Source organism: Delphinapterus leucas, chromosome 3 (genome assembly GCF_059928025.1).
Source record: "Delphinapterus leucas isolate spDelLeu-1000000601 "Yukka" chromosome 3, BTC_Dleu_Yukka2, whole genome shotgun sequence".
In the NCBI taxonomy this organism is placed as follows: Eukaryota; Metazoa; Chordata; class Mammalia; order Artiodactyla; family Monodontidae; genus Delphinapterus; species Delphinapterus leucas.
Genome location: NC_143131.1, coordinates 111,275,972 through 111,288,006, shown reverse-complemented (window position 1 = coordinate 111,288,006; position 12,035 = coordinate 111,275,972). Strand labels below are relative to the sequence as shown.

General features: G+C 54.6%; 1 pseudogene; it reads left to right on the top strand.

The window, feature by feature from the left end:
• Nucleotides 1-2,209: 2,209 nt before the first annotated feature.
• Nucleotides 2,210-9,410, top strand: LOC149749641 (uncharacterized; annotated as a pseudogene).
• Nucleotides 9,411-12,035: the final 2,625 nt, after the last annotated feature.

Genomic DNA, 12,035 nt, shown 5'->3' with positions numbered 1-12,035 from the left:
TCCATCCCCGTGGCACCAATGATCAAAAGTATCCCTGGGCTAGAAGAGGGAGAGAAAAGACACATGTGCAGGAAAAGGACAAGAGAAAAATTGCAGAGAAGCTTGAGAGAAGATCAATTCCTCTAGAAGTGTTTTGGGAGCTTTGTGACAGAGTTGTCATGTCCCTGGCTCTGGTGTGGGCTCCCACCCAAGGGACAGCCCTACTTTGGTTGCTAGGGCTGTTAGGCCCACACAGAATGCACACGAGGTAATGGTGTACTTCGTAGGCACAGCCCAGAAGGCCTTCCCAAGGCTTGCTTGTCAAAGGAAATTAGACCCTTTTGACCTAATCCAATGTTCACTCTGCTCCTGTGCTTCCGGGGGGCTGCAAGTTGATTTTCCCATCCCACAATCCTCAGCACGGTGGGCCAGCCCTCCCACGAATGGGTGATAGCTCACTGCTCCCAGGGCCCTCACCCCCTCTCGGGCCATGTGGCACCAGGCCTGCTGGCCGAGCTGGCACCTAGGGTGCGTACGCAGTTTTAGCACACAGCATCCGTTTCTTCTCTTCAAGGATCCTCCTATAGGCCTCATCTCTCCCTGAGAGCCTGGTAGTTGAGTGCTCTGAGGAGTCTCTGTGAGGAGCTTACATTGTCCTGCTGCATCAAGATGGCTGCTAAGGTCACACCTGGGCCACGGTGAGGAACTACTCTCCTGAGCACAAGGCCCTCCCTAGGGCCTGTCTCAAAGAGAACAGCAGACACCTACACTGTTTTGGCCTGGGAAACAAGTTTCCTGGGGGTCAAGACTGCTGCCTGGGCTCCGAGGAGACAGGTGAGGCCTCACTGTAACCAAGAGTCACGATGTAAACAAACTCCCAGAAGCCTCTTATCTGAGGTGGGGACTCCAGGTGCCAGGGCTATGGGAGAGCACGACTTGTCGGGGAAAGCCACCTTCTTTTTTAGTGGCAGAAACTTCTGGGAAGTGGCTGCCCAGGGTGTGGCCCTGTTTGTGGACTTTCTGGCTCAGAGATAGGGGGACTGAGGTGGCCATGTGGGGTTCTCTCACTCCTCTGTCCGCTGGGCATCTCACTGCACGTCAAATTGGCCCCTGTGTTCGAGGCACTGGCCTGGGGCTCAGGAGGGGAATGAGTCAGATAAGGTTTGAATCTGAGAAGCCAGGCAGCTGCTCATGGGCTCTCTGATTCTTGTTCTCTGACATGTCCCCCCTGTCTCCATTCTCAGCCTGGATTGGACAGTTGGGGTAGGAATTCTGTCTGGGGATGACTCTTCTTTTTAGAATGCCTAAGGCACTGTCCCCTCACAAGCCTATCCCTTGGCCCTCAGTCCCAGGACAAATCCCTCTAGGGACCAGGGGGGTTGCTCTGGGAGAACCTGATGGGGCTCCTGAGCCCACCTGAGGAGATGTGTGCTCTGTCTAGGATGCAGGCCTTCTTGGGCCATGACACCAGGGGAGAGGACAGGGTCCTCTTTCTCTCGCCTCCCCCAGCAGTCACCTTAGTAAACCCCAACTCTCCCTTTTCTTGGAGTCTGCTAAAGGTTACAGACCAGGAAGCAGGTGCTTTGTTTACCAGGTGGCACCCGCCTATCTACCTTAGCCAAAGTCCATCCTCAATTCCTGCTCCCACCCTTTGAGCCAGTATTGTCCATGCACGCTTTTCTCTTCCCTAGACCCTGAGGAGGGTGCTATCCAGCAGGGGGCACTGCTGCCACAGGGTCAGAGCTTCCAGAGGGCTGGGGCTTGGGAGCAGAACTGCTAATCCTCTAGCAGGTGGACATGGGGGTGGACTCTGGTCCTGCTGGATAGCAGAGGGATGATGAATTGATAGACACACCCCATCCAGCAGTGAGGCGTCCTCATCCGGCCTTCCTTACCTGCTGTACCCACACGCAGTGTCCAAAGGGCAGGGCCGAGCAGTGCTGGTATGTTGTTTCTGGTTCTGGCTGTGATCACCAGCGACCTGGGCATTCCTGGGGCAAACTGTGAGTTTTGACCTCCTGCCCTACTCTTTAGCTCAATGCCCTCAGTTCCCCAGACTCACAACCTAAGACCAAAGCAAAGGCCCCTTAGGCAGAGTGGGGGTTTCCCTACACTTCTCCCAGAATGGGGAACCTAGGTAAGGACTGAGAAGGATCTTGCTCCAACCCATCTCACATCCTGACCATCCACGGATCCTGCTCTCAACCAGGCCCACTTCTCTCTATCCCCTATGGCCAGAGCCCTAAGCCACAGGGAGCTACCTGAGCTGCCTCCTATCCAGTGTGCAGCAGGGTACCAGACTAAGGTGATGCAAGCAGGGGCCTATGGTACAACATTTAAGGAGGCACTCACTCTCATGGTCATGCAAGAACAGAGGTGCATGAGTGCCTCCTCCACAGAAAGTTTTCTAAAGCACAGGTCAGACTCCCTGTTACCCTCACAGGGCCTGGCCTAGAGTTTACTTCAACAAACATCTGATGACAGACCTTGGTTCTCCAGAAGGAGAGAAACCATGGCTCTCACCCCACAGAGCCCTGTCTGCCAGGATCAAGTCCATACTCCTGAGGAGCATTCAAGCTTCTTCACAGTGTGGCCCCTGTTGGCTGGTCCAGCCTCAGTCCCTAAAGCAGCCATACAAGGCCACACCACAGTGTAGGATCTGTCCTGTACTTCTGAGCCTCCAGGCTTTTGCTTGGGCTGCTCCTACATCCTAAACACCCTCTCCCACTGCTGACTCATCATCCTTCAAGGCCCTGCTGAATGCCAGCTCCTCAGAGTGGCTATCTGTGACACCGTCTGAGATAAATTGCTCCTGTCCCCACACCCCAGCATTGCTGCTCCTTCGCCTCACACTCCAGGTAGGACATACACCTGTCATCCTGTAATCAAGTACACTTACTAAGTGCCTACTGTTTGCACGGGTTGTGCTGGGTGCCAGGGAAATGGCTCTGAGTGTAATAACCACATCTCTTGTCCTTGGAGAGTTCACATCCAGCTTAGTGGTGGGGACCGTGCCTACTCACTTCTAAGTCCCCCTGCATGGCTGGCAAAGGCACAGGCCTGAGCAACATTCTGTGACCATCAGATGCCCCTAAGTCTTCAGCCTTCTGGAGTTACCACTCCACTAAAAACAAAGTAATACATGTATGCTCCAGCCCATGAGGCTGTGGGAAGCCTTCTCCAATGTTCTTGAGGGTTCTCGAGGAAGGGAGACTAGCTTTTGTTTCCTGGGGGTGGCCAGTCACCTGAAGCCTCCTGGCTCAGAGCTCCTTCTCCCAGCAAACCCTGGTCCATTTTGCCCCCCAGTATGGACCCAGTCCACTGAAATACTCCCAGAGCAGCATTTCACATTGGCTATCTGACATGGTGACATGCTCATTATAGTCTCTCACTTGCCAAACTGGAGGGCAGACAGTCATGCTCTCCCTGGACTAGCCAGGCAGGTGGGTCTCTGCTGACCTTTCATCCCTCCTCCCAGTCAGTCAGTCAGCCAACAGATACTTCCTGAGGACTTACTCATGCAGAGAAAGGACTGGAACCTCTCACACCTGGCTGAGGTTCTATCTAAATTGAGGCCCTTTGTGGACCTACCTTCCAGGAGAGGAAGAGAGACCCTACCTGATGTTAACAGCTCCTTCCCCTTGTTAAGTGGTTGGCTGGCCCTTGTCACTAGACTCCCAGTCTCCCTGCAGGACCAGGAGAGGACACACATGTGAACAGGGCGATGGGAAAGAGAGCAAAGATCCCCTTGGAAGGAAAGAACCAGACAGAAATGACCACAGTGCTACTCAGGGAAGCCATGTCCCTCCCTTCCTCCCTCCCTTTGGGGGCATCCATGAGTCTCTGTGAAAACTGTCTGTTGCCAAGACCATCTCAGGGAAAACGTGCATGCTGCTGAGACAATCTGAAACCATCGTCCATCTATCCATCCCCATCCATGCCACACTGGTTCATAGGGCACCTGCTGTGCTCAGCCAAGGCTGGATCTGGAGGCTACAGCAGTGAACAGGACAGAACACCCACTGGACCAACCCCTTCTTCTCTTGCCTCTTGCCCTGCTTTCCTTCTATGAATGTTCCTATAACTCAGCACTTGCTGAGTCCAAGCTACAAAAACATACTCCTGTTGATATTTTCTAGCTTAAGCTACATCTACTGTTTCTAAAATATGACCTCAAATGGAGCCCAACACAGACACTCTGAAGATCAGGTCCTCCACCAAGTCCAATTTATGGGCTAGGATCAGGGTTGGGTTCTCTGCCTCAAAGATACTATTTGGACTAGGCAGAGGAACAGCATCAGTGGGTCCAGACTTGAGCCCAGGAGAAGGAGAGGACAAGACCCTATTTGGTCTGGGACTGCTGCCATGGTCCCTGGACCCCTTAGGGGTGCCCCCTCACTGTCTTAAGCCTTATTTCCAGGGCAGCCCCTGGAGTCGGGATTCCCAGGCTGAGTCACCAGGGTCACCAGGGGCTGTGCTCATAGCACACGCTCCACTCTTGCAGCATTTGGAGTTTCCCTGGCCCTCTCCCAGGCCAACCACCCAGATCTTGAGCCTGGACCAGAGGAAATCAATGCTGGACTGGACAAGGAATGCTTAAGCGTCTGTCTGCCCCTCCACTGGCTAACTGGCTGCCTCCAGAGTGACCACCACTGCTAGCTGCCCCACCCTCAGCTCCTCTGGACTGAGGGAGCTCTACTTGTTCGATGTTTCTTTCCAAGAGCCATGTTCTTCAGGCTGTAAGTAAGGAGATCCCTACGTAGGAGCTCAAAAGCAAGAATTTGGGAAATATGGGCTTGCAGGCAGCCCTGCTCACCTTAACAGCAGCTATTACTGTGGTCTGAAGAGGTCAGGGAGGGTAGGGTGCTGGACTCTGCCTCACCATCCCAAACTCCCAGCCTCCCTGGCTCAGATCCAGGCCCAACCCACAATCATCCCTGGCCTGAGCTGCAAGCCCTGGGGAGGGAAGGAAGTGGCCGACCCCACAGCCAGCATTCCTCTGTGATGACGCCAGTCTGCTCACTGCCCAACCACCCCATCTGGAGGGCAGTTCTCAGGGAGCCACAGGGGACTCCCTCCCAAAGAGGCTAAGGCCTCTCTTACAGAGGGGGGCCACCTTTGGCTGGGGGCATCAGCATGACCTGACTGGGCTAGGGGCCAAGAAGAGATGGGCCCAGAGGTCCCCTGGGAGCAGGTCAGAAGGCCACAAGACCCACCCTAAATACCTCTAACTCACTCCATTTCTTCATTCATTCAATAAGCACTCACTGAGACCCTCCTTGTGTTAGCCCCATTCGAGGCCCGAAGGACCCAGCAGGCTGGACTAGGCAGGCAGGCCCGCATCTCAAGGGGCTCCAAGACAGGTAGGAGGAATCCTCCAACAAATAAAATACACAAAAAGGATAAGTTCAGCAATGGTAAGAGCTATGAAGACAATAAATCAGGATGTGACCGCGACAGCGAGTGGTACAGTTGGGGACCTCAGCCATTGGAGGGTGGCCTCCACATTCCTCAGACACTTCTTCCTGCCCACAGTGCCCTCCTCCCATGCAAGTATAGCTCCCTCATCCGCACCCCACCACGCCCCCTTCTGAAGGAACGCCACCCGGGAGGGGGCTGGGGGCAGGTGCATTCGGGTGGGGCTTTTCCGAGGCCGGTTTTCCCCCGCTCCCGCTGGAACTTCCAGAGGGCCACGGACCCGCGACACTGGACGCCCGCCCGTCGCCCTCCTCCTCCCCCATCCGCAGCCTGCGAACCTCTGCGCTCCCGGCTTGGTTCCCGGAAACTCCTCGATTTCCCTGTCGCCTCGGCGTTTGCAAGAAACCGAAACCCAGGCCCCGCCCCCCGCGCCGGCTAGGGGCTGAAGGACTGGGGTCTGGGGCCTGCGTGAGGGGCCGCATCCGAACTGGGCGGCCGGAGCGGCCCTTCCCCCACCGGCAGGGCCGAGGCGGAGGTGGGGAGCCCTCTGAGTGCCTGGGCTCGGCTCGGCGCCCACCCCCCGCGGGCATCGTCCCCAGCGGCCCAGCACCACCCGCGCCTCCCACAGGAAAGCTGCAAGTCTAACCCGAACGCTCTGGCTGCATCGGATGGCGGAGTGCCCAGCGAGGGAGGGGACGCAGTGCGGCCTCCCCTGCAGCAATGTAGAGGTGGGCGCCATTTCTGTGCGCCTACTGTGTGTCCGCCAAACCAGGGAAGGGGCGGAGGCGCATTTACAAAGAGCTCTGCACCCCGAGTGTGGCTAGCTTCATCTTGTGAGGGCGGGTACAGAGAAGTTTAGCAACTTGCCCGAGGTCACAAAGTCTGTAGCTGTAGAGCTGGCTGCAAACCTGTGGGCCGCAGCCAGAGGCTGGGCAGAGAAGGAGGAGGAAGTGCTCCGGCAGGCTGCCGGCAGGTGAGCCGCCTGGCACGGGCGGGGCAGCCAGCTGGGGAGGGGGAGGGGCGGTCCCAGGCAGCCACCCGGGCCGCAGGAGTGGAGGCTTTGCTTTCTCCCTCCCTCCCTCCCTTTCCAGGAAGCCGGCCAGCCCGGAGCCGGCTGCTCACCCCAATTCACCCCCAACCGGGGCCGAGCAGGAATGTGGAAGTTGGCCGGAAGGGCTTGGGCCCCCTCCCCTCCAAACACACACCCATCTCAAGCCCGGTCAGCGCGAGCGTGGGTCACCTGGCGGTGAAGGGGACTCGTGATCGGGACTCGATTACCCAGGTTGAAGTAGGGGTGCTGCTGCCCCCATAAAGGCCAAGAAGCCTGCCAAGGACGCTGGCCGTGGTGCAAGACCCATTTGCGTGGGGGAGGAGGGTGCTGCTCCCATCCAGCCCCACTCCGGGTCGCGGCCGCCGGGCCTGGCCACAGAGCCTCAACCCCGCCTCGGGGCCCCTTGGGGCGGATGGAGGGCCGAGGCCTCTTTCCTCCCAACGCAGTGTTTATAAGAAATGAAACTGCACAGGGCATCAGCGGCAGCCCACACTGACACCCCGCTCCCCCACCGGGGTTCCGAACAGCCCAGAGCGCTGGAGCAATTCTCGGCCCACTCTTACATCGCAGGACCCCTAGTGCTTTCCCAGCCAGCTGCAGCCTCCCACTCTGCGTTTAGGATTCTTATAACAGCACAATGTTTATTCTGCTGTGTCATACACCATTTTTGACGGAGCTGCGAGAGGGGAGGGGCTAGTCTCGTGCCCCAGCACATCCCCAGGGCCAAACCTGTAGTTGACCCAGAGCAGGAATGCCATTCATATTTGTTGAATGAATTAAGAAACGACTTTCTTTATCTATAATTAGGCTCCTTTCAGCCAGGGTGATGACGCCTAGATTCTATCTTCAAGCTTTTTTTGCTTTCAGATTATTTTATGCCTAACTTTGTGTTCTGCACTTGATAGTTTAGGACTGCCTGCCTCCCGGGTTGCTGTGAAAATAGAGGATGGCTGGGAGGGACTTTTAGCATCTAAGAGAGCCCTCCCTCTGGACCTGGGAGGTGGAACGCCTGCTGGCGTTCATCTGCTTTGGGGACTGTGGCCTCTTCTCTGGGTAGCAGGAGCCACAGGGGCCCAGGGCTACCCTAGTCTCAAAACCCTAGTTAAAACCTTGCTGGGTGCTGTACTTCAGGATTAACTGGAACCCACCCAGGGGGTGAACACTGTGTTCTGAGACCCTGTGAGAGGGGGCTAGGGACATGATTTGTTCCACCGAGGAAGGTTTCCATAAAGGTGATCTTGCCCCCAGCAGCCTGATTCTGCCAGCCCAGAAAACCCCAGAGCCTAATACAGAGAAACTGCAATAAATTTACCCTCATTGAGTGATAGTATAGATGTGAGGTATCCTTTGAGTGAGACCCTGCTCCAGAGCTAACCCCCAGCTAACTCCAGCTGCAGTGTGAGGGACCCTCTCAGGTCTCTTGCAGAAAAATGCAGACTTTGGGACTTCCCTGGTGGTCCAGTGGTTAAGACTCTGCACTTCCACTGCAGGGGGCACAGTTCGATCCCTGGTCAAGGAACTAAGATCCCGCATGCTGTGTGGCATGGCCAAAAAAAAAAAAAAAAAAAACAGCAGACTTTGTTCCCCAGAAGGTCACCACCCAGAAGGTGATAAGTGGAGAAAAGAACACGTGAAAGTTAAGGGCTAGGGGGGTTTGAGGAGGGGAAGGATTTCTGGTTGGCTGCTTTGGAGGTGCTTCATAGAAGACCAGGCATTTGCTCCGGGCCTTAAAACAGAGACTGAAATTGAAGTGCGGCGGGGGGAATGAGAGGGGGAGAACTAAGACTGAGAGAGCAAGGGGGAATGGCAGGTGAGGTGAGTGTTGCTAAGTATCCTAGGAAGTCAGGGATGAGGAGCAAATGGAAGAAGCAAAGACGGGAAAAACACAAAGTGTGTTCAGAGAATGGAAATACAGTGAAAGGTTCATGCTTTACTGTGAACACATGTCCCTTGACTAACATTTTACAGTTTAGAAAGGAGTTTGATAGTCTATCTAATTTCATCTTTGTAACAATTAGGACAGATGTGCAGAGAGTACCTCTATTTTACAGAAGAGAAAACTGAGACCCAGAGAGGGACAGTAACCTGCCTAAGGTCACACAGCAAATGGCAAAGCACAAGAACACAGTTTTCAGACTCAAATCCCGTGTTCTCTTTCCACCGCATGAGACTCCTAGACTCTCTTTCCACCGCGTAGTTACTGCCAAGGGTAGGGGAGTTGTGGGAAAGAAGGTTGGGATGGGACCCTTGGGACCAGAGTTAGCAGTGAATTGAATGTGGGGCTAAGGAGTCTGAGGGAACCACAAGGCTCCTGTGTGGACCTGAATGCTAGGGAGATCATCAAAGTTAGGGAGATAAACCTAGTGCAGAGGTGCCTGGAGGGGCAGGCCTGACAGGGAGGGAGTCTCAAGGGGAGGCTGTGGCAACAATAGTCTGAACCTTAAATGTGAAAGCAGGACTTGATTCAGGCAAGGACGACCAGAAGACCAGGTGAGGCAAAGAGGGGAGGAGGATGGCAAAGACTTCACCAGAGAGGGAGCTGGAATTAGGAAGAGAGAAAGCTGCTGGGTCAGTGTGGAAGGGGGAGGTCAAAAGTTCTGCTTGCTTGTGTGTGAATCTGTGGATAAGGTTGTAGGGGAACACCCAGAAGGCAGCCAGAGTTTGGGTTTGGAGGTCACCTGCCCAGAGGGGATGGCTGGAATTACAGAAGATGAGTATTTTGAGTCAGACAGGGGAAAGGGCCAGCCCTGAATTACTAAGAGAAACCTGAAAAGAACAAGATATATTCTGTCCAGCTTCCCAAGGAATGTGTGATACATCTTAGAATGGGATTCATCAAGAACAGTTACAATAAAAATTTGAGATACTTAAACAGGGGTTAGCTTTATTTCACTGATTTGGAGTATAGCACCCCCAATCATCATAAGCAGATTCTTATAGACTTCAAGATTACATAAGAATCCCTAAAGTTAAAAGTAAAAAAAAAAAAAAAAAAAAAAAAAGGCAAAGAACACTTCACAAATGTAAATGACAATTTCACTGGTAAATACTAACACTGGGGAATTTCTCCTTAGCAAAAAATTATGATGTGCGCAAAGATTTAGCTACACAGTGCTGTTTGTATTATGAAAAAATGGAAATAACCTAAATGTCCTACAATAGGGGATTAATTGGGTAAATTTTTATTTATCCTTATGATAGAATAATATGTACCCATTACAAATGATATTGCCAAAGTACATTTCATGACACAGAAAGATGCACATTATAGATATATATACAGATGGTTATGAACTAAAATAAAGTTCTTGTTTTAAAGCACTTTTTACACTCTCCTGTTGCCTTCACAGGGTCAATTCCTCAGACCACATGAAATGCAAACTTCATTTCCCTAATCTCACTCTGAATTCTCCAGTGGCTATGTCAGGTTCTTAGGGGTAGGACAAGCACCCAGTTGATGCACAGAGAACAGACTTCGCAACTCAGGAGCCACTTGTTTTCTGCTCTTCTTGCTCAGAAGGTCTTGGTTTCTATAGTGCATTCCCACTCCCTTCTGTCACTTAAAGCACCCCAACCCTTCTCCCCCCTTCCAGGGCCTCAGCACCTTCCATTTTGCTTAACACCCAGCTAGGCTCATTCCTCACAGTTTTCCTGCCTTTCTGCCTCTCCTGGCTCCTGCACCCATCAGTATCTGGGAGACAGCTCTGACCCATCCCTGTTGGTTTCCTGGGAACCAAGCTTGGTCTTAGTCACAGCATCAGATTCTGGTGCACCATTATTGGATTGACCCATCCATTTCCTCTGTGGGAAGGAAGCTCTAGTGTGACTGACAGGTGGAATGCTACATCAATGTGTCTGTTTATAGCCTGCAACATTGCAACTGGGTGCCACTATGGAGGGAGAGCTGGGGTGACAGGAGTGACACAACCAACCCGGCCTGGAAGAGTGATTTACCTCTGAATCAGCAGCTTGATGGGGTTGAAGGAAGAAGCCTGCTGTGCCAGAGTTCTAGACAGAAAAATGAACACTCAGCCCAGCGTCTAGAAGTACAAGTAGGTCAAGGTCTAGTTGTAAGCCCAAGAGTTAAATAGCTTCCATTCCCAAGGGGCCTGGGACCTGGGCTCCCCACTCCTTTGGCTAGACCCAAGACCTTGGTCAGACCTAAGCAATTCCCCCATGTTGCCCAGAATGTCTCTGGGCCAAGCTCTGAGGGCCCAGAGATGACACTAATGCTGCCACCGAGGGGCTCCCATGCAAGGGCCACAGGAGACTGCGGAGGTGGCCTAAGGCAAGAGTGCTAGGAGGAGCCAAGGTTAGCTCACACCCACCTCAACTCGGCAGTCCTGGCTTCTCTGAAGCCCTTCTCCCTTTGTGGGGCAGTCCCTAGGGTGTAGAAGGAGAAGCAGAAGGGGCCTCTCCCTGGTCACTATGAGACTCTGGGCAGGGACCTCGCAAACCACGCATCATCTGCCGCCCAAGTAGGGCAAGATGCTTTACAGACGCCATCTGTCACTGTAAACCAGCAAGGTAGGGCTATCGTTATTTTGTAGTTGAGGAAACCGGTCCCTAGTCCATTGGCAGGCTGCGCTAGCAGCGGCCAAGCTGGGATTTCCTCTTGTCCTGGCAGCCCCAAGCAGGGAAGCCTTTCCTTTACTTCTCCAGGGAAGGTGAATGACCTGGAGGTGGGTCATCCCTCAAAAAGGGGGCAGTTTGAGAGCCAAAACCCTCCCTTCTTTTTTTTTTTTTTTTTTTTTTGCGGTACGCGGGCGTCTCACTGTTGTGGCCTCTCCCGTTGCGGAGTACAGGCTCCGGACGCGCAGGCTCAACGGCCATGGCTCACGGGCCCAACCGCTCCGCGGCATGTGGGATCTTCCCGGACCGGGGCACGAACCCGTGTCCCCTGCATCGGCAGGCGGACTCTCAACCACTGCGCCACCAGGGAAGCCCAACCCTCTATTCTAGACACCCCATTAACGGGCTTGAGGAAGCAGGTTGGTTTTCCGGGGATTCAGTCCTGGCGTCCACTCTGAAGAAAGCGCAGGTGCCCGGGTGACCCCTTCACCGGGGCTGGGGAGATAGATGTCCCCATCCCCAGGAAAGGAAGGCAAGGAGATGGACAGAGGAGCTAGCAGGCTGGGGGAGTGCGGAGTGAGGTGAGTAACTATGGGCCAGGGGCGTTTGACTTTCCAGGACAGCTTTCTCCTGGTCGAGCTGGTATGGGGGTGGAGTGGGAGCCGGCGGGGCGGGCCCGCGTTCGCCCCGGGGCGGCGGCGCCAGGCCGGAGGGGGTGGGGAGGGGCAGCCGCCCTGTACTTCCCCTTCGCCGCTAGCTCTACAACAGCCTGATTTCCCCGAAATGATGAGGCGGCGCTGGCCAATGGGCGCCCTCGCGGCTCTTTAGGAGGAGGGGCCCGGCCTGGGCTGGGGGAATCCCGCTAAGTGTTTAGATTTCTCGCCGGCGCCGCTACCCCGGCAGAGCGCGCCACTCCTTCGTCGAGGCAGGACGTGCGCCCGAGCCGGGCGGAGCAGAGGCCAGCGGGAGCCGAGCCAAGCCGAGGCCAGCCGTGCCCAGCGGCTCCGCGACCCAG